We start from the raw sequence: 21901 nt of genomic DNA on the forward strand, positions 1-21901 counted from the left end.
ATTGTCGAGGTTGATTATACAATTTCTAGAAATTTCCAGCTCGTGGGATAGGTCGGCTATGACTTTCTTATCTTCAAACTGCTTTTGTCGATACATCACCTCTTTTTCTAAAATCTTTCTTTGAAGAAGGCATAACTGGATTTGAGCTTTAGACTCGACATCTCGAACTCGGTCATATACATTGGGCCTAGGAATGACAGTTCCTTGTAAATCTTCTTTTAACCAAGCTTTATACATCTCATCACACCCCGCTCGAAACCTATTTCGGGCCATAGTTTCAGGCCCATAAAGTCGGCAACCCCTCCATTCAAGGATGATATTCTTGACATGAGGGACTATATCTTCCTCATAGTCGACTATATACTGGCTCATGTCCCCTACTTAGGTTATTTCTTACATTCTTCCAAATTGTCATAACACTCTCACAGGTACGTAAAGGTCTGATTCCCCTAATCCCCATGAGTGCTAAGAAAGGAAACCCCTTGCCACGAATGACAACGTCTTTGGAAACAAAGTTGTTGAACATCTACTGACCATCTCCTTCTCTCAAATCGGTGAAGATTTAGGCCCATTCTTTCTTGGACCGCCTCTTTCGGAAGTTCTTCAAATGAAAACGCATTTCATGGAATCCAATATCATAGCCCCAAACTTGGGTGCGAAGGGTCTGTTCCCCTTAATCCTTAATAAGGTGTTTAATCATCCACCATTGCAAAAGCAAATTGCATCCTTGGAAGAACCCTTGTCCATTTTTGCACTTGCCTAAGGATCGGTAGATATCAGCGAGGATAATAGGTGCCAAGGAGAAGTAAGTGATTGTTTGGTCATTGAGAATATCGTAAAATATGGCATGAGCAACCATGACGATGCGCGGGTCAATTTCAAGGCTCGGGCCTTGAGGAAATACCATGGTTCCCAACAGACATATAGCAAAAGCCAAGGCTCGTGTTTCCCCCCAAACTTCGGGTGTAGAGAAGTCTTCTTCAAACATTAGAAATCCATTGGAACGGCCAAAGCGGATATAAAAGTCGTCAAAGGATATATTTGAACCCTGTAACCAGTCTGCTTTGACAAGTGAAAGTTTGTCTTTCATTTCCCGAATACTTGGTTTGTGTGGAACTAAAATATTATGGTCGGGTTTCCTTCTACGTTTCAAACTCATGCCAACACTCTCGAGACAGTCTTTAAGCTCTTCTATTGTCGGGGTCAATTCTGCATCTCCGAAATGGAAAACCATCCTTTCACAATCCCAAAGCCTAGTAACGGCTTCCACCAACTTGGGCCATGCTACCATATTCATTAGTGATGGTATGTGACCTATATGCCTGATGACCTCTTTTTGTTGATCTTCACTTAAGTTGGCCCACGATAGCTTTAACAACTCAGGCGTCTTGGTAACCATACCAATTTTCAAAGTCTTCTGTACCATAGCCATCTACAAAATAAGAAAGTGGTTAGTAAACCCACCCCCAGGAACAATGGTTTGGATAACTTGGCATATCCATCTTTCAAAATAACACATAGTTAGATGAATGTCTTTATGTCGTAGACCGTTTCGATACAAGGTGGTCTTCTAATGAATTTAATACACCAAGGGTATTAAACCAACTTAGGCAAATGCTCTAAAAATAATAAGTTTTGGGTTCGTTCTAATCTTAGGTTGACTAGATTGAGCTTTGAAAAGAGATTGGTACCCGAGTGGACAACTTGAGGCGGAACAATGACAACTGCTGGCCGGCTCGTGACTAACTACCTGTCAGGGTGTCCCAGAAATAGGGTTTCATAGTGGAAGACGACTGCGAACCCGCATAACCTCTTTTGAGAAGGGATGAGAAGTGAGGGTTGCCATTTGGCGGAAGTATGCCATCAAATGCAATGTCAGCATACGTATAAAATAAACACATAAGGAAATTATTTAAGCACATAAAACAAATAAGAGTTAGCCAAACATAAAAATCTTTTTGGTTAGAACCAAAATAAGTCCCAGTAGAGTTGCCATCTATTACGATCCGCTTTTACACTTGCGTATAAAAGCGTAACAATAACTTGGCTCTTTGTGTGAAAACAGAGTCGCCACCTAATTTTATGGAATTAGGAAACCATTTTGGAAAAAAGATTTATTTACGGAAAAGAAACGTTTTAGTACCAAAGAAAGGGTAGGGTTCTGATGATTTCCCGAGGAAGGTGTTAGGCATCTCGGGCTTAGTCCGAGAGAGTCTAAAAAGCCCTGTCCTAGGTTCTCTGATAATTCCGCCCGAGATTTGCAATATTTTGTCGCTGCGAGGCTGCTACTACTGCATCTGCTTTGGGCTGCTACTGTTTAGACTTGAGAGAGAATGCAAGGATTTTATGTTAGGCCCGAGTAACAGGCCCGACTCACGATGAAAATAATCTAGTAGACTCCCAATGATATGTGCACAAAAGGAAAAGAGAAGGAATTGGCAAGTGTAATAATAACATTAATGCTAATCCTAATTCCACATTAAGTACTTAGTAAAGGAAACTAGCATGATCAAATGAAATTTGACTTGGCACCATTTAAAACAAATCTTTTAAATCTTGGACACAACAGACCTCTAATCAGATCAAACCTTTACAAAATAGTAGATGTTTTTAGATGGGCCTAAACTTCGAGTAACATAGCTGACGCATTAACTTAGAAAACAAAGAGTAATTATCCTTGACCCAAATTCTGGAAAACAAATCTAGTGGATTAGGAAAAAGTAACTTGGAGAAATCAAGTGTTTCAAAATTGTTTTAGCAAAAACGGGAGGAATCATATTAATCTGAAAAGCAATTCTCTATGAAACTGAAATACCAAAGTATCTTTCGTGAGTAAAACACCAATGCAATCATATGGTTTCAAGATACTTAACATACTTAGAATGAGTAGAACATCCTCTCTATTATCAAATAATGTTTCTCAATTACTGGACAAAAAATAAAAAAACAAAATCTTGGGAGTTACTAGTTTTCCGATAGAAGAAATTAACTTCTAACTTTAACAAATCCATACGTAAACGAGGAGCACTAATGTTGACAGAACCATAAAAACGAGCTAGAGTAATCACATAATAAAATTAAAATAAAGGGGTGGATAGAAAGTAAAAAGAAATAGAAGTTAGAACTTTTAAACTTAGGCAAGTTACACACACACAAAAAAAAAAAAAGGAAAAAAAAAAGAAAGAAAGACAGAGCCAGAGTTAAGCAAGCTCAAGAATAGAGGATTAAGGCCGTGGATCCAAGGGTAAGGAATGAGAGGTTTAAAATGTTAAACGCACTTAACTCTTCTCAATCTAATTCCAATAACCAAACAGTCTTTAATCACATAAATAAGACAATGTTTCGAACAATAGAACAACTGAAAAGGAAATTCCAATGCCTTATCAAACATAGAACTTAATGTAGGTGGAGGATGGGATATTTAAAGTATAGGTCATGACCAAAAAATGACGTAAGTCATTCCCGTTGGCACTCAAGCCAATCCCATGTCCCTCCAATAAAACATAAGCTAAACAACTTCTTAAGGAAAGTAGAGTAAAACTAACTGACTAACCAAGAATCTAAACTTATTAGAAATAAACCAAAAAAAACAAAAAACAAACTGGATAGCCCTTGGATGATACAGAGAGGAAGAATTTGGGAATTCAAGCTAGCCAAGAAGGGAAGAAATTAACTTCACCTATGACATAAGAAAGAGGAAAATAAATGATGACATAGAGACTAAAATAAATCTCATTATCTTAAACAAGCCGAAAATAAGAAACTGAACTGATTTTTAGATAAGCTTTAAGGATAAGGAAAGAAGTATTCAGGAGTCTCTGCTCGACTATCCTCATTCCATTTAACAAATGAGTTAAAATGATGTAGGTATAAACAAAGAAGAGTCCCACATTTAACAGATTTCTGTTAAGGATAAAAGGATACTGCAGGGAATATTTTCCTTGAATCCTTTCGTAACTTGAATTGGTTTATATACAAAATAGGAGAATAATATTCTAACCTAAAATAGGAGATTACACAATATACAAAATATTTCTAACCTAAAATAGTAGACTACAAAATATTCTAATTAATATTTACATAATCTATCACACCCCCGCAGTCGAAACGGGAAGTTTACGAACGCTTAGACTGTCCCAAAAATATTCAAATAAGACCTGTGGTAGTCCCTTGGTGAAAATATCGGCAATCTGATAGCGGGAAGGAACATGAAGGACACGAACCTATTTGCGCGCAACCTTCTCACGAACAAAGTGAATGTCCATTTCAATGTGTTTGGTGCGTTGATGTTGCACCGGATTTTTCCAAAGATAAATGGCACTCATATTGTCACAATATACCATAGTAGCCTTATGAATAGGACAATGTAATTCCAACAGAAGATTGCGAAGCCATCAGGACTCGGAGACAACATTAGCAACCCCCCTATACTCCGCCTCAGCACTCGAACAAGAGAGGGTAGGTTGGCGTTTCGAAGACCACGATATCAAGTTATCCCCAAGAAAGACCCAGTAACCATACGTTGACCGACGTGTGTCAGGGCAGCCCCGCCAATCCGCATCAGTATAGGAAAGAAGGTCCGTAACTGAGGACGGATAAAGATGCAAACCATAGTCAAGTGTACCCTGAATGTAACGGATGACACGCCTAACTGAATGCATATGAACCTATCGCGGTGCATGCATGTGTAAGCATACCTGTTGAACAGCATAAGAGATATCCGGCCTCGTGAAAGTAAGATACTGAAGGGCACCTGCGAGACTGTGATAGTGAGTTGGGTCATCATAAGGAGCACCTGATGTGCCGCTCACCTTCGGTTTAGTATCAACCGGAGTAGAAGTAGCCTTACAAGAAGACATCCCAGCTCGATCAATGATTTCTTCGGCATACTTGCGTTGTGAAAGAAACATGCCATCCTTATGTCAAGTGACATGAATGCCAAGGAAATAATTCAAAGGACCCAGATCCTTCATAGCAAATTCCGAGGCAAGGAGAGCCATAATGGAGCATCGGAGAGAATCTGAGGAAGCAGTAAGAATAATATCATCAACATAAAGGAGCATGTATGCCATATCGGACCCCTTTTTGTAGATGAACAAAAAATTGTCAGATCTGCTGTTTGAAAAAACAAGAGAAGAGACATAATCTGCAAAACGCTTGTACCATGCTCTCGGGGCCTGCTTAAGCCTATATAAGGACTTACGGAGTAAACATACATAATCCGGATGAGTGGGATCTCTGAAACCCAGAGGTTGATGCATATACACTATTTCCTTGAGCTCACCGTGTAAGAAAGCATTCTTGACATCTAGATGATAAATAGGCCACTTCTTTGATAGGGAAAGACTGAGAGCGGTACGGATCGTAGCCGGCTTGACCACTGGACTGAAGGTCTCACCACAATCAATGCCAACCTGTTGAGTCTTACCATCACCTACAAGACGGGCTTTATGCCTCTAAAAGTCACCATTAAATTTTTCTTTATGAGTGAAAATCTACATAGAACGAATAACATTCACATTAGGTGAACGGGGCACCAACTCCCACGTCTTATTTTTAATAAGAGCATCAAATTCATCATCCATAGCCATTTTCCAATTCGGGTAGCGAAGGGCGGTCAAAGGGTTACGAGGGAGAGGGGATTTCATAACCATGGTATTCAAGTTAAACGTGCGTTTTGGCTTAAAAATACCATGCTAACTCCGGGTCACCATTCGGGACGGATTGGTAGAAGGGGGAGCCTGGGGTGACGGTGGGAGGAGACTACCAGCGGAGGGGAGAGGGGCAGCAGACTGGGTCACGGTGGGAGGGGACTGGGCAGCGAGCTGGGTCACGGTGGGAGGGGATTGGGCAGCGGGCTGGGTCACGGTGGGAGGGGGGTAGATGAAGCCAAGTGATGCAACCACAATGGGGAAATGCCATTATCCAAGAAATCATAAGTAATAGAAGTGGGAGAATGGAAATTGGAAAAGGGGAAGAGATTCTCATAATAAATTACGTGACGAGAAATAATGATTTTATGGGACGATAAATCATAACACTTATACCCTCTGTGATTCGTAGGATACCCCAAAAAGACACACGATGTAGACCGGGCTTGCAATTTGTGGATAGTCGGAGAAGGAAAGAGGGGATAGCATATACACCCAAAAACCCGAAGATGAGAGTAAGATGGCTTTCTTTGGTATAGCACCTGAAGAGGAGAAACGTGACCTAATAATTTACTTGGTAAAATATTAAGAAGATATGTTGCCATTTGTAAGGTGTGATGCCAGAACGAAGGGGGGAGAGAAGCATGAGCAAGAAGAGTCCGAGTGATATTATTGATAGTACAGATTTTTTTTCGGCTTTCCCATTTTGTGAAGATGTATGTGGACAAGAAAGACGAAATGACATCCCATTAGACTCACGAAATTTCCCGAATTGACCATTATCATATTCCCTCCCATTATCACAATGGACATTTTCAATATGACGTTCAAATTGGGTATGAATGTAGGGTTTTAAAGCTAAGAATTTCGGATAAACATTGTATTTCTTAGCCAAAGGAAAAGTCCATAAAAATTTCAAAAAATCATCCATAAACCGAACATAATATTGATGACCCAATGAATTTAACACGGGAGAGGTCCACAAATCACAATGAATAATATCAAATGGTATCAAAGTTTCGAAAATAGAAGAATCAAACGGCAACTTAATGTGTTTACCAAGAACGCAAGAACGACAAATACTAGAAAGACTAGATTTATTACATTCAATGCTTTTATTAACCCTAAGACAATCTAAGATAGAATTTCCCGGATGACCCAAGCGAGAATGCCAAAAAGGAGAGGACAACGCCGCAAAGGTTGATGGAGTGGTGGTTGGATATTTGATGGTGGTGACCGGATAAAGATCTCCCCGACTATCACACCGCATTAGTGGCATCCCCGTCTGAAAATCCTTAACAGAAAACCTATATGGATCAAAATCAACAGACACATAATTATCAGTAGTAAACTTCCGGACTGAGATTAAATTTTTAATGAGTTTAGGAGCATGTAAGACATTTCGTAAGGATAAAGGGGGGGTTTGGGGGAGGCAAACTAGTATGACCACAACCACGAATTGGAATCGAATGACCCTTTCCCACAAAATACATTATTTTGATTGCTCAAATTAAAATAAGACGAGAGATTACCATCCGAAGAAGTCATATGAGAAGTGGCCCCGGTGTCCATGTACCAATTTTGATCGGGCGGGTTCAAGGACATTGTGTGCATTGCGGACTCAATGTCGGTTGGAACATACGACCCGGGAGAAGCCACTGCCGCCGTGTAGAGCTGCTGAGCTGAAGGAGGGCCTAAAATACCCTGCTGCCATGGCGGGATTGGCAGCGGATGAGCCCAAGAGGCTATCGGGTACGGGCAGGGGGGAGGAGCTGCCCAGCGGGGCTGGGGACCCACTGCCAGTGGCCAAAGTGCTACTGACCGCCACTGCCAGCAGTCCACTGCTGCTGACCGTTGCTGCTTTGGGCAGAATTACCGCGGCCACCGGTGATTTTGACGCTGCCTCAGCCGCGGCCCGAGCCCCCCTTAAGGCCAGTTCCAGAATTTTGGCCGCGGGAATTTTTTGATTTCCTTCGGAGTGAGTTTGTGTTGTCCGAGGGGAGGGACGCGTCGTCGACCGAGGCCACCATAGATGAACCAGACCCGTGAGACACCATAGTCGCAAGTTCACGTTCTTCCAAAACAAGGGAAGACCGAGCCTCAGTGAATGGGGGGAGCGGCTTTGCATGGCGAATTTGTGTCCCAACCCCTTTGTACGCTTCAGTGAGACCCGAGACCAGTTGAAGGACAAGGCGGCTATTCATCACTGGAGCCCCGACGTGTTTCAGTTGATCGACAAGGCTCTTGAGACGTTGACAATAGGCGGAGGCATTGGGAAAATCCTCCATACGAATCGTCGTGAATTCTTGTTCAAGAGTCACCGCATGAGAAGTTTGATGATCTTCAAAGATATCACGCAAGCGATCCCAAGCGTCCATGGCAATAGCGTCTGGTTCGATGATAGTGTTTAACAGATCATTCGAAATTGTCGAATAAATCCATTGAAGCACGGTGGCGTCAATGGTAGTCCATAATTCAAGTTCCTCATAAGTTTTGGGAGCCGGCTTCTCCTTACCTTTGGGTGGAGGAATGATGTGATGAAGGACCTTGTGAACGAGCATGAATTTTGAAAAGCTCTGCCCATGTACCATATTGTGAGTTTTCCATCTCAAGAGTAACAGAGATGTGATTCTTGATATTGGAGACCGCGAGGGCCGGGTGGAACGTGGGCTTAGCCGGGGTGGTAGGTGCGTCGGCCATGGGAAAAAGAGGAGAAGGGGGGGCGACGGCTTAGTGGAGGAAAAATAGGGATTAAGGCGTAGCGGAAGGAGGAAGAAGAAAGAAACCCTAATCTGATACCATGTAGGGAATATTTTCCTTGAATCCTTTCATTACTTGAATTGGTTTATATACAAAATAGGAGAATAATATTCTAACCTAAAATAGGAGATTACACAATATACAAAATATTTCTAACCTAAAATAGTAGACTACAAAATATTCTAATTAATATTTACATAATCTATCAGATACAAATAAAAAAAAAAACTATTTTCCTCATTTAACTAACATACAACAATATATTTGGTCATTTGGGCAACGTTTTTTATGCTTAAACATGCATTTTATAACTAAAGTAAACGCCTCATGTCGAATCTATTTTTACCCAAACACAACAGTCTCCAATAGTTTTGTAAGTCAAATCCGAGATTATGTAGACCAAAATAGAAACAGAGATAAAAAGTACTCTTTTTTTTTTCTAGAGTGCAACAAAAATAAAAGTACTTGGCCAAGAAGTGATATGATGACTAAAGTTTGGGAGCATATATGACATGGGATAGAGGTCGGTCCTTAACTTCATTCAAACTCAAACCAAACTTGCACACTCTACACTTCTTTTGCCCAAAACAGTGAGTTAAACATATAGGGCGATGGTACAGATTTAAACTTAAACAACTATGAAAGAAAAATCGTTGTAGGTGGTGGTTGAAACTTTTTTTAGTTTAACTGATTTTCAAAGAGAAGAAACCAGCTTCAACTTTGTCTATTTCCTAAGACCAAGTTCATTTACTTCCACCAAAAGACATGAAATAATCGAGCCTACATAGGGAGAGGGTCACAACAACTAGTCACACAAGAACAACAACTAAATTCTTGCTCGAACAAAAACAAGACCTGGAAATGAAAGGGCATACTTTACGGTTTTTTAGACTAAAAAAAAACTTTGAAAGAAATAATACTATTGATTTCCATTAACTTTCAGCACTTCTAAAACCTTAAAAACCTAGTCCAAACTTAATATTTCAAATAAAAATCAGAATTCCAACCTTGAAGTAAACAATCCCAACACAGGAGTTAAACAAAGATTTACAATTTACGAAGAAGAAAGTTGTTAAGTGGTGTGGAGTAGTTGTAGACATAGGAGTAGAAAAAAAAAACATAAACTGGATTCACGTTGAACCTTTCAAACATGCTGAGAGTAGAAACTTTGCAGAATTTAAAGAAAGCCGATTCAAAGCTACTTGAAAAGTATTTTGGGAGTTAAACTAGTTACGAGGAGAAGAGATTAATTTCACCCTTACCTAGCGCTCGTCTAAATGTTATTCTCCTCTACATGTTAATAATTCTACATACATGAACAAAGAATAAACCAGTAACAAACCAAACTGAAAAAAAGGTAACACAAAGCTAAGTTCAAGTAGTTAAAAGATATAGAATGAGCTCTGGAAAGCATTCAGCAAGCAAACAAATCCAGACTAGTTCAAAATACGTGAAAGGAGACTACTGCCTACTCTAAGTTCGAAATTGCACTCGTAATCTCAATTAACAAACCCACTTTATAACTAGAACTCTACTTCTTCCTGAAACAGAATCTCAGAACAAAAAGAAATAAATTGATATTCAACTTAGAATTCTCTAAACTCTTGATGGTTATCAACCTTAATCGGGCATCTCCAAATCAAAACCAGAGACGCGCAGCTAAACAACTTAAATTAAGGCTAACTCAAATTAATGAATCAAATGTTTTAAACCCAAAGCCAAAAATCAGCCAAACCAACATCGCATAATAAAGATATCATAGCAGCAACTCAAATCACATTTTTCAGTCGTGATTTCAACCAAAATAGTAAATAATACATATTTCAGTCGGGATTTCAACCGTCTAGCAAATAACAAATATTTCAGTCGGGATTTCAACCGTCTAACAAGTAACCCATATTTCAGTCGGGATTTCAACCATCCAGCAAATAGCACATATTTCAGTCGGGATTTCAACCGTATGAAATAATAAAATGAGAACGACGACGAATAACATTTTTAAGTTAAAAACAATAAATAAATAAATAAAAAGCCAAAGAGAAATGGGAAGCGATTTACTTGATTTTGAGCAACGAAATGGGTCCAAGAGTGTTTGAATCAATTTCAACTTTGATTCCCTAGATTCGAAACTCAAACGAGAAATGAAAGAAACTTAGAAGAGATATATTTTCGATAAAACTTGCTTTAAAAAAATAACTTTCAGATTTTACTACTTCTTTCTTACAACTTCCAAGACTGAACACTTAGACTCCAAAAAAAACCTCCTGATGGAAGCACCAAGAGCCTCTATTTATACACGAAATTTTAAGGGTTGGGTTCGACTTTGAATTTTTAAAAAAATGCAAGGAGAGGGGCGGGGTCTGTTGATGCGACAGAAAGAACAAGAGGGGAAAAGATAGAATACCTACTCGTTGAGGATTCGGTGGAGTGGAAGCTTTTCCATGGCTTCGAGTACCATGGTGACGTTATGAATAGTGAGAAAAGGACGAGAGGGATGTGGGCTTCGTCTGCCATGGTTGTCCTTTGGTGTGGGGAAGGAGGAAAAAGAAGAGAGGAAAAGGTGGGAGCAGGCGGCGATGGGAGAGGTTTGTGGGTGTAAGGGTTTCTATATTTTGGGGATCTGCTGGGATTAAAGGTGGGGATTTAATTTGGGCCGTTGATCAAATATTGATCGATGGTCCAGATTAAAAGAGACATTTAAATGACAAGGAATATATATATATATATATATATATATATATATATATATATATATATATATATATATATATATATATACGTACATATATATGTATGTATGTATGTACATATATATATATATATATATAGATGTATGTATATAAATCATAAATTAAACATAAATCATAAATTAACTAGTTTTGAATAGAATTGAGGTAAATTATTAACCAATTTGTTAACTAAGCTTCTTGAAACTTAACAAAGTTAAATAACTATTTACCCACACGGACTAGTTACCAAAATTAAATACGGAATGACTCAAAATCGGTGATTCAAAATGTGTGCCAAGTAAAAATGAATATTTTTTAAGATGAAATTTGGTTTCCCTATTTAATAATATAGTTTAAAATTACGAAAATAATATAATATTATATATATATATATATATATATATATATATATATATATATATATATATATATATATATAGTGATATTTTGCCACATGAAATGTCAAATAACACTGAAATTAGTTAAAAGAATATTTTTTCCTTCTGCTGACTGTTATTTTACTTTATTTTAAATATCAAGAAGTTCGACTAATTAATTAAACATGTGGAAGGAAAAAATTGGGTGTCAATAGGGAGTTGGTCTTATTGCTTAATGGCACCTAAATCCTTTCTTTAAGAACTGTTAACTTGAGTATTGCTTCTTGATGAACCTGCTTTGGTGTGGCTTGTGTCATAACCTTATGTCTTTGAAATTTATCCATGATTGAAGTCATAAAGAAGTTCATTTAGCTTGAAACTAAAAAGGGGAAACTTAGGATTCAAATCTGATCAGTGACTGCTAAAATTGGTCTAAATGATTTTGATTATTCAATGAGGCAAGCTGCAGAAGTCTTGCGACACTCCATTTGGTCTAAAACTAGGATTATATGACGTCAAGTTCCCTTAATGGCTTTAAGCAATGCAGTTAAAGGCTAAGATAGACTATGGTAAGACATTGACATGAAATTGTGCTAATGATGTCTATTGATACTACTCACTTAATCTGTTAGCTTTAAGAATAAAAGATGAAAAGAGGGGGACGGGATGAGAAGCTTGGGTTTGAATCTGTCTAGCAAGCTCTTTGTGTAATTGTTTAGAATTATAGCTCAGTGTGGAATATGAAATACCATGGTTTAAAATGAGAATAGCAGAGGTGTTTGGCCTCTCTTGAGACTTGAAGTGTTATCCTTGACCTTGTCTTACTCTGATGAATGTAAGTTAGTTTGAAGCAAGCACATGTTTGGCCTTATGGGGGCCTGCTATAGTGTAAAGAGATTTAAGGTTGCTTTATGATTAGAACTCTAGGCTAAATAATTTAAAATACTCCTATGAGTTCAGATTAGTCAAGTGTTTGGTTGGGAATTGATTCAATGATGATGTTTGTGGGGTCATAAGTGTTCATGGGGAAGTTATGAACCACTTGACAATAGAGGAGCCTTTTAAAGGCATCTTAAAGAGAGGATTGGGAAGAACCAAGTCCAACTTGGTTCATAGTACAGCGCCATGGCATGCTCTATAAGTCTATGAGGTGTGTGTCTGCCACAAGAATACATACTAACTCTACAAGCCTATCATTGAAACAAAGGGCAAGAGATAAAACTGTACCTGACTTGTGTAAAAAGGATTATTTAACTAAGCCTAGCATTCTTCTCTTCTAAAACTAGTTCAGTTGGTGCCTAACTTATGGTGTCTTAAAAGAATACCGATAAGAGGTGATAGAAGTGAGCCTATTCAAATCTAAAATGGACACTAAGTCGTGAAATGGTTGATTCTTTGAACCTTACATTATATATCCCTTATCTAAATCTAATAAACAAAGAATGAATTTAACCTGTTAAGCAATCATGTCATGTGTTTAGGAATCATGTCATGTGTTTTCGTGCTCTCTTCACATATCCATATCCTTTTTAATTGGGTTGCTGAAGGACATATGACCATTTGTGGACTACCCTTATCTATCCAAGCTTTTTTAAATCTTATAACTGTTGGATTCTTGTATACATTGCTTAAAGATATTAAGTCTCATGATTAAACATCTATGACCCTGCATACTGATTCTATGTTTATACTAAGTATTATTATAAAAATGTGTTTGGAGTCTGTTGGTGGCCTGGTTTAATCTGTGTGATGCCTGATTGTGGTTAGTTGCCCCTCCCTAAGGTTGAATTTCTGAATTAAAATGCAGGTTTTGCCTTAGCTTAGGTCTGATTATATTGTTAAAAATTGAAAGATAACTAAAACAAGTTTAAGGGTTAGTCTAAGTTTAAGGGTAGACATATATATATATATATATATATATATATATATGGGTTCTGGTAGAAGAGATAGTATTAGCAAGATGTATACATCTATATAAGTAGTATGTCGGCCGGTATACTATGTGTATGTATAAATGCATTGGCTGCATATAGGAATATATCAACATCGAGAGGATAGATAGCCCATGATTAAACGTCAATACTTAGTTGATTAAGGAATAGTAGGAGTCTGGGCCTGGCCCAATCCAAAATTGATGCGGGGAGCCCATGTCTATAATAGTCCAAACGAGGGAACAAATGGGATTCTCGGGGGGCTGCCAGGCCCACTCTCGTAGCAATAGTCGCGTATATATACATATGAATGCTTTTGTTTTACATATGTATGTCATGTATGTATATACTCGTGATAAGTACAACAATATTCTTCTAACCGGTTTCCCCTTTTCCTCCCCTCACCTCTATTGCATGGCCATTTGGGTCGGGTCAAGCCTCCCTGTTGGGCAACAACCCAGCAGGCCTTTCTTTCGACAAAACAGTTCGATGAAGGCGTGAAAGGGAAGCAAATATGCATGTGAACACGTTAAAGGCCCAACCGTGGGTGAAAATGGTTAACTAGGGGTTTGGTACCCCACTAGTCTATTCCTATCTTTTATTTATAATTATTTCATTCATATTTTGTATTTGTATAACTTGTAAGAACATCGTATTATATTGGAATCCTTTTGATTATGAACTAGCCGTCTTAGGGCAACGATACATATACCGTTTAGTAGACTTTAAGTCCCCAAACGATTTGCAAAACCCCGAATTAAATACAATGATTTCCAGATTTAAGTAATAACAAAGCAACTCCTTTAATACAACTTAAATGGAAACATAAAACATTTTTTAAATCACCAAGATACATGGCATTTTTACGAGTTTGCTTGGAATAAGCTAAGAATGAGATTTTGTACACAAATTCGAAATAAATTTTCTGGGCTGAAATTAGTATAAAAGAGCAAATACATTTTTGGGTCCATGGCCCACTTGATTTGCGAAAAGAGAAACTGATGGAATTGGGCTAAGCCGATTAAAAATAATGCTTTCTTTAAAATGTATATGCATTTTGGGTTTAAGCCAACTTCAAGACAAAGAAACGGTCTATACTTGCACATACGCGGGTTCATAATAATAAAAGCAAACCCTTGTTATAAATAAGACTTAACCAAACAAGCGAAATACGTTTGTAATAAGAGGTTTTAGGATGAGGCGTTCAGATGTAATGTCTGAATTGAATTGAGACAAAGTGTACCGATTAAGTATGAACGTAAAAGAAAAAAAATCTTATATATATCTTCTTCTTTTAAAACTACTTGACGAATCTTGCGAAAAATACATTATCCTTATATATAAAAGGAGGTTATTATTATCCGAATCTTATAATTCCGAACCTACACTACCCTATATATAAAGGGGATACCTTCAATTCTTTTCAAATGATAAACCTTTTATAAATGTGGGAGATAAAACACAAAATAAGCAGTTCATACAAATAATCACACACTAGAATTCGAAGGTCAATCGTACAGTACGAATCCTTAATACTACGGCGCCTAATACCTTCCCTAGGGGATTACTAGAACCCTTACCTCGAACTTTGGATTTCGAAGGCTTTTTTCATGGTATTTGAATAAACCCTTCAAAAATTGTTTTCCTAATTTCCTAAAAATTAGGTGGCGACTCTTTTTCAAAACAAGTCCAAAAGAGCACCAATAAGTTCTTAGTAGCTTTTCAAGCGCTAACCCTGCTCGCGAAATGCGAACCATAACAAATGGGGACTCCGCTGGGGACTTAAAGGTTCTAACCATAAGGATTCGAGTATAATGTGATTTATTTGCTCGAGCTGTTTATGTATTTACTTTTTTGAAATTATAACTATCATTGCATGCATACCATAACTCCACCACTCCTGGCATTTATTTTACACTTTGTTCCAAAGGCGATTTCGTGGCCGTCGAACCTTCACTATAAAACCAAAATATTTGTTTGGAATCATTGTATGGTGGGGTTGGTTCGTGGTCATCCAAAAACCCCAACGGTTCAACCCCAGTTAGTCCGCTCGGGTACCAGGTCGTTTGTCAAAGCCTACTCTAGCAATAACTAGGTTAGAGCAAGCCAAATACTTAACGAACTAGAGCATTCATACCTAGACGAGCCTTAGGTATCTCAAACCTACCTAAGGCTCATTAAGAAGACTACCTCCTGTTCAGACAGTCTATGACCCAGAAACACTGCATATCATTTATTTGCTAATTGAAAACATGCTTGTGTCTATGTGTTGAACCATTAGCCCTAGGGGAGGAGGGAGGGGGGACATTAACGGTTCTCTATTTTGTAGATGGAAAGAAGGATTCGGTTTGACGTCATCCTCGAGGCTCTTGAGTTGCTTAGAGGTTGGTATGAATGATTGGGTGATTTGCACCGTAGAACCATCAATTGTTGTTTAGGACATCTACATGCTATAATGACTATGAAAGGTCGTCCAGTGCTAATGAAAGTATTGACCGAGTATTGGGACAACGAGGAGATGTTATTTCGACTTGGGGATATTAAGATGACAACAACTCTAGAGGAGATTAGGGATAACATAGACAGTAATGGAACCTGTCTAAGGAGAAGACATAAGCCTAATCATAACCTACTCTTTCCTCAAAAACCTTCCGTCGGCTAGATTCTGAAATACCTTGCTTTGACCCAAGCACCATGGGCACATGAGCCCACAATATCTTTCAGAGATCTATACAAGCGATTCAGGGATGCTATAGGGCTTACTTTGTACCGGGAGGAGTTTAAGAGTAGAGAGGAATTGAAAGCCACTAGGCCCTTAGCATTTGCTATGGCAGTATTAGGTACTATAGTGTTCTCGAAGGATGAGTTACTGCTATAGATACCCGAGTCATATATCTCGCTCAGGCCATTTTTTACGGCATAAATAAGGATCAAGAAACGCGATATATTGACCTAGCCCCATCATTCTAGCAGTCATTTTTTGAGCCCTAGACATGTGCTGGAACCATTCCAGGTATTTCCAAGGGTGTAACATGCTGCTACAATGATGGATTATAAAACACATCAGCATGGCTGAAGGAGTCCAGTATTTGAGCAACGATAACAGGATAGACTGCCTCACAAATTACTGTCCGAACCTTGTTCACATGTCCAAAGAGACGTGGGCCTTCTTCTTCGCTGAATTGACTGAAGATTGGTTCCAGTGGATGTTCCCAGACTTCATTTTTGAGAGCATTGTGGTTCGGGGTAGGATTGCCCATTTGTATCATTGGTTGGTGTTCGGGGGATTGGCCCTACTACCCTTCCCGAGTCTTGAGGCAGTTTGGGAGAAGACAAGTGATACCACAAGTGGGCAACACTAAGAACACTGCTAAAAAAACAGGATTTAGCGATGGACGAATTCCGTAGTTAAATAGAAAAATTTGTTGCTAATCCTATTTAACGAGGGATTAGGGACATACATCTGTTAGCTACGAGCAATATACTGATGGATTACCGACGATGTTCGTTGCTAATTCTAATTTTCTTGATAGTGGAAGTTCATACTTGAGCATACATAGTAGAAAATCAAAAACGCTGGGGTGATACTCCGAGAGTGGAATGGTCGCGTGAGATTGGGTCAAGACACCTTAGCCCCCGACAGGTTCAGAGCAGGGTGTGATCTGGGATACCATGTCTGGCTACAGGGTCACTTAGTCGGCATAAATGTTCCAGGGCCCATACTTCATCACACTCTCATGGATAGATCTGCATAGGCAGAAGCTAGAGTCTGACTGATTGAGAGGAGAGTGACAGGGATGCCAAATAATTAGAGAAGATCGAACATGATCAGACTGTGAAAGCCGGGTTGGTTAGAAAGGAAGACAACTTGAAAGAGTGTTTAGAGGGTACCGATGACTGTCTGGCTCAGATTCTGGAAGAATCAAACCCTGTGATAGTTAGGATGGAGTTGTATCAGACGCGTCTCCAAATTCAGATCGCCCTTCGGAGGGCCAAGAAGGCCAAGACAGACCGAGCTTCAACATCAGCCATCAGAGAACAGTTCTGCTGATTTACTGCTTTCTTTTACTTTCTGTTATAGCCCCCACATCGGCTTTATCATCTTTTGTAATCCATTCAGGGAAGATATTATTATTATTAGTGATGATTTTCGAGGCAATGGTTCGGCTTTACAAATGGCGCTTTCATGGTTTAAATGATTTAGATAGCCTTGGCTCAAAAAGGCTTTAGGAACACGAGTAGCATAACTACTTATAAATTACATGAGTATTTGATGCATGCTTCACATGTCTACTTGCTATATATGCTATCATGTATTAAAACTTTAATGCAATTGATCTGGTATTCTAAATTACATACCCAAAGAAGAACCCTTTGATTCAACCACTTACCCTAGTTTATCTCCACTTAAAAAGGTTGACTTACAATGCCGAATCAAGGAGATCAATACATGCTCACCCTAGGAGAGATCGCTAAAATGCTGAGACTCAAGGTGTAGCAAATGGAAGCGCATCTTCAGGAGATAGGTAGAAAATAAAGAAAGTGGACAGGTTGCTAGGAAACCCACCCGAAGGGATACCACAAGAGCAGTACTATAAGGAGAAAGTCCCTGAAGAAGTAAGGGAGTTGGTCTCGAACTACATACCATTAGAAAGAAGGCCAGAGACACATGAAGACCAAGGAATGGAAACCGACCCAAGGATAATGGAGTCAGATCCACAAAAAGAGTTGGAGCCTTAAGAGGTTGCTTCATAACCACAAGAAGATGAGAATGAGAAACCGAAGGAGTCTGATCCTCATGAGCCAGAAGAATCTGAGCATATAGACATAGAAGCTGAAAAGGACTTAGAACCTTTGGAAATGACCTTGGAATTTAGGGAGAGGGGTTCAACATTGATGAAGAAATGGAAACTGAACATAGCGAGGCATCTGACTACTACAAGCCTGCACCAGAGCCGGTGTTGGCCGCATTTATTGAAGTAATAATTTTTTTAAAAAGGGCGGACCCTCAAGCCCTCGTTTGGTGTGGTACAACTTTAAAATCCCATTTGTGTCCCTTCCGAGTGGCTTCTCGACCTATCAGTTGTAATGACATGTTCGAGAAGATAATAGCCACTGGAATACCGTGTACCACTCGAGCTAGGCTCCCAGTCCTCGATTTAGTGTACGCATACAAGAGATGTCCATTTCACCGGAATCAGTCCGGTCATACTTTGAATGAGTGCTTAGGTTTAAGAAGAAGAATCATCAGTTTGATAGATGATAGGGTCATCAAATCCTTGTGGGGGCCACACACCTTACTGGTCCACGAGACTATCACCTAAGGAGTGGGGGTCACCGCCGACACACAAATCTGATGGTATGATTTCACAGTATTTGAGGTGACCTATTCCCGTATCTTTTCAACCCTAGCCGTATTGAGAAGGGTTAGACCCGTGGAACCTATCCACGAGCTCCTACTAGTGGGGCCCAACCGAAACAAAAGGTGCTTATTCCATACGGGAACTATGGGACATGATATCTAGGAACGCGATGCTTTAAAGCTTGAGTTGGAACACATGATTAGAGTCGGGGAGATCTTGTTCATCTTACCCCCACTGTTCTAAAGAAGAAGAAAGACATGAGAGAGCAATTTCTTAAAGACAACGACTCACTGAGCTATACTTGTGGGTAGACATTAGGTGTCTTCCTCTTTTGCATAAAGAAATTTCCACCGCCACCCCCCCCCCCCCCCCCCCCCCCCCTCATAAATATGTAAGGAACCACGCCGACCTAATGTCCCTAACGAGGGATACGTGGGAAGCCCTTATCGGGCCTGGTCTAGGAATATTTTAAATTAGGTTTAGCCCAAAGGAAGTACATAGGAAAATATATCCTCCTTTGTAAGCTAAACTACGGTACGGCCTGATTTCCCGCAGAAGGATACGTAGGCAGTCTACGTAAGGCTTGGCCCCTATATAATATAAATTACTATCCCCCCTATTTTTAAGGGAGAAGAAGGGTTGCCAAAGTAGGTCAACCACAAGGCCCATTGGACCAAGATCCACTTTACACAAAGAGCCCATAATACATAAACCTTTAGAACTAAGGATCAATCAGTTATTTGGGTTTTAATACATGATTTTATATGCTACGCGCATTTTTTTCAATACAATATCTACGATATCTTGCTTTGGTATTATTTTTAGTAACTGACTGTGCCTGCCTTTGAATTATTTTTATCTTATAGAATGAGGTCGATTAGTTTAGTAACGCAAACTGGAATACTTTACAAGATCTAAAGGCGTGCTAGCACCACTCCAAGAAACCCGACCGAGGAAAAGGGATAATGACTGGTACTCCAGAAAAACAAAGAAATGAGCTCGCTCTACGCGAAGGAGATACCCATGAACCCAAAGAGGCATCATCTCGGGAGGATTTAATTGCAACACTACTAAGCGCCATCACTGCCCTACAGGATAAGATTGCTAAGGCCGCGACAGCCGATGCCAACAAGGACACGATTGCTAAGGCAAGGAGGCCCCCTCCTCCCTTCCCTTCACTTAGCTCCCCAGTGCTAGAACATTTCCCGATTTACCCACCAGGAACTATCCCACCTCCCCAGATCCAGCTAACCCACATCACATCGATACTTCATACCGCACCCCACCTCCAGTCAAATATACCCAAATTCTGGGAACCCCTCATTCTGTTTAAGCTCGTTAGCCGGTATTCATCAATCCGACAAGTCATCCACACGCTGCCGCTTTTCCAACTCGGCCAACCACATCTGTCCGACAGAACCTCCCTACTTATCAAACAGTCTCCTTCTACACTACCAACGTCCCGAATGAATCCTCTCTAGTCCCTAAAGAACTGGACCACTACGAGGAAATAAAGAAGGCCTGGAGAACGGAGCATGAAAAATGTGAGAAGGACATGGAACGGAAGATGGAGGAATTGTTGGAAAAATCCAACAGAGTCATAAGAAAGCCTACGGTTCTGAGCTATGATGACTTGTGCATGCACTCGGATTTGGACTTACCAGAAGGGTTCAAGATCCCCATGTTTGAAATTTTTAATGGGACAAGAAATACCAAATCACAACTCCATTCCTGCTACGAACAATTGGTCGGCATATAAAAGAACGAACCTTTAATTATGAGGCTATTCAGCCGAAACTTAGTGGGAGAGGCCGCTGAATAGTTCGCAACCCAAGACATATGCTGCTGGCTCACTTAGGAAGATATAGAAGAGTCCTTCATGGAAAGATTCCGATTCAATGTCGAAACAGTGCCAGACAGGTACTACTTCAAGAAGGTCAAACAGAAGTCGACGAAGAATTACCGTGAGTTCGCAAGCCGATGGAGGGCCGAAACAGCTCTTGTCTAACCACCAATGTGCGAAGAGGAATTGGTCATTATGTTTATCTTGTCACAAGATCCAGATTTCTAAGATCAGATATTGTCCATGGCTGGGAGGCCATTTTCTAAACTCGTCAAAATGGGAGAGGCTATAGAAGATGGTCTCAAATACGAGAAAATCATCAGCATGTTCAACAGGACGTCTGGCGAAGCTGCTGCGGAAGTCTTCAGCAAAAAGAAAGAGGACATGGCAAGCATATCCCACACACCATTCCTAAATACCAAAAGGCGAGAAGAGCCATAGTCTCCTCACCATTACCACCTCCTGTCAATTATCCAACTTCTTCTTATAGCCCTGTGCCTGTATTCTACGCACAACTAAGCTTTACGGCCGCTGTGCCAGCATACTCAACTCCACTAAGCGTCCAAGTACCCGCTCCTACTTACCAACCACCACCACAACAAACGTATCAAACAACAGCTTATGCTTATCGCCAATCATAAAACAACCCACCATAAAACTACCATAATCACCCACCACTAAATTATCAAAATGAACCACCACCTTTATCATACAATGCTCCACATCGAGCTTTCGAGAGAAATTGAATTTACTACATTACTGGGTAGCCTTCAGGGAATTAATCCCTAGCACCATCAAAATAATTGAGCCGACTCCCTCACGCTCCTGGAGCATCCGAACTTCAAGGTCTTGGTTGTAGCACTAGGGATTCTCAGGCCACGTCGAATTTCAAAGTATCAGTCCCACCCCTAGTGGTAGCTTAGATAATCCAGCAGGCGATGCCCGCTCCAAGGAAAGAATTTGTGGTCCAAACGACCATTGCACAAGGAATGACCCACTCGGGGAAATGCTACACTCCCGAAAAATTGACCCAAAATATCGCAAGAAAAGAAACCACTCAAAAAAAAACAATCGCTGAGGGAGAAGCGGAGGATTGCTGGCGGCGCCTGCAACTAAAGGACTACTCAATTGTTGAACATCTAAAGAAAACACCTGCGCAAATATCCATATTAGCTTTGCTAGTTAGCTCTGCACAGGCAAGCTCTGTGAAGGTACTAGATGATGCACACGTGCCGGTAGGTACAAGC

General features: G+C 39.9%; 1 protein-coding gene across 6 annotated transcripts in view; it reads right to left on the minus strand.

The window, feature by feature from the left end:
• LOC132603309 (uncharacterized) overlaps window positions 1-10995 on the minus strand; it is a 51196-nt gene extending 40201 nt beyond the window's left edge. For 3 of the 6 annotated variants that reach the window (XR_009568146.1, XR_009568141.1, XR_009568144.1), the window contains exons 1-2: window positions 10816-10995; window positions 10470-10528 (exon numbers count right to left, since the gene is read on the minus strand). The gene's annotated coding sequence lies outside the window, so the exon portion shown is untranslated. Of the gene's footprint in view, window positions 1-10469; window positions 10541-10815 lie in introns of all 6 variants that reach the window. The other 3 variants (XR_009568148.1, XR_009568143.1, XR_009568147.1) reach the window with 1 other exon arrangement.
• Window positions 10996-21901: the final 10906 nt, after the last annotated feature.

Source organism: Lycium barbarum, chromosome 7 (assembly GCF_019175385.1).
Source record: "Lycium barbarum isolate Lr01 chromosome 7, ASM1917538v2, whole genome shotgun sequence".
In the NCBI taxonomy this organism is placed as follows: domain Eukaryota; kingdom Viridiplantae; phylum Streptophyta; class Magnoliopsida; order Solanales; family Solanaceae; genus Lycium; species Lycium barbarum.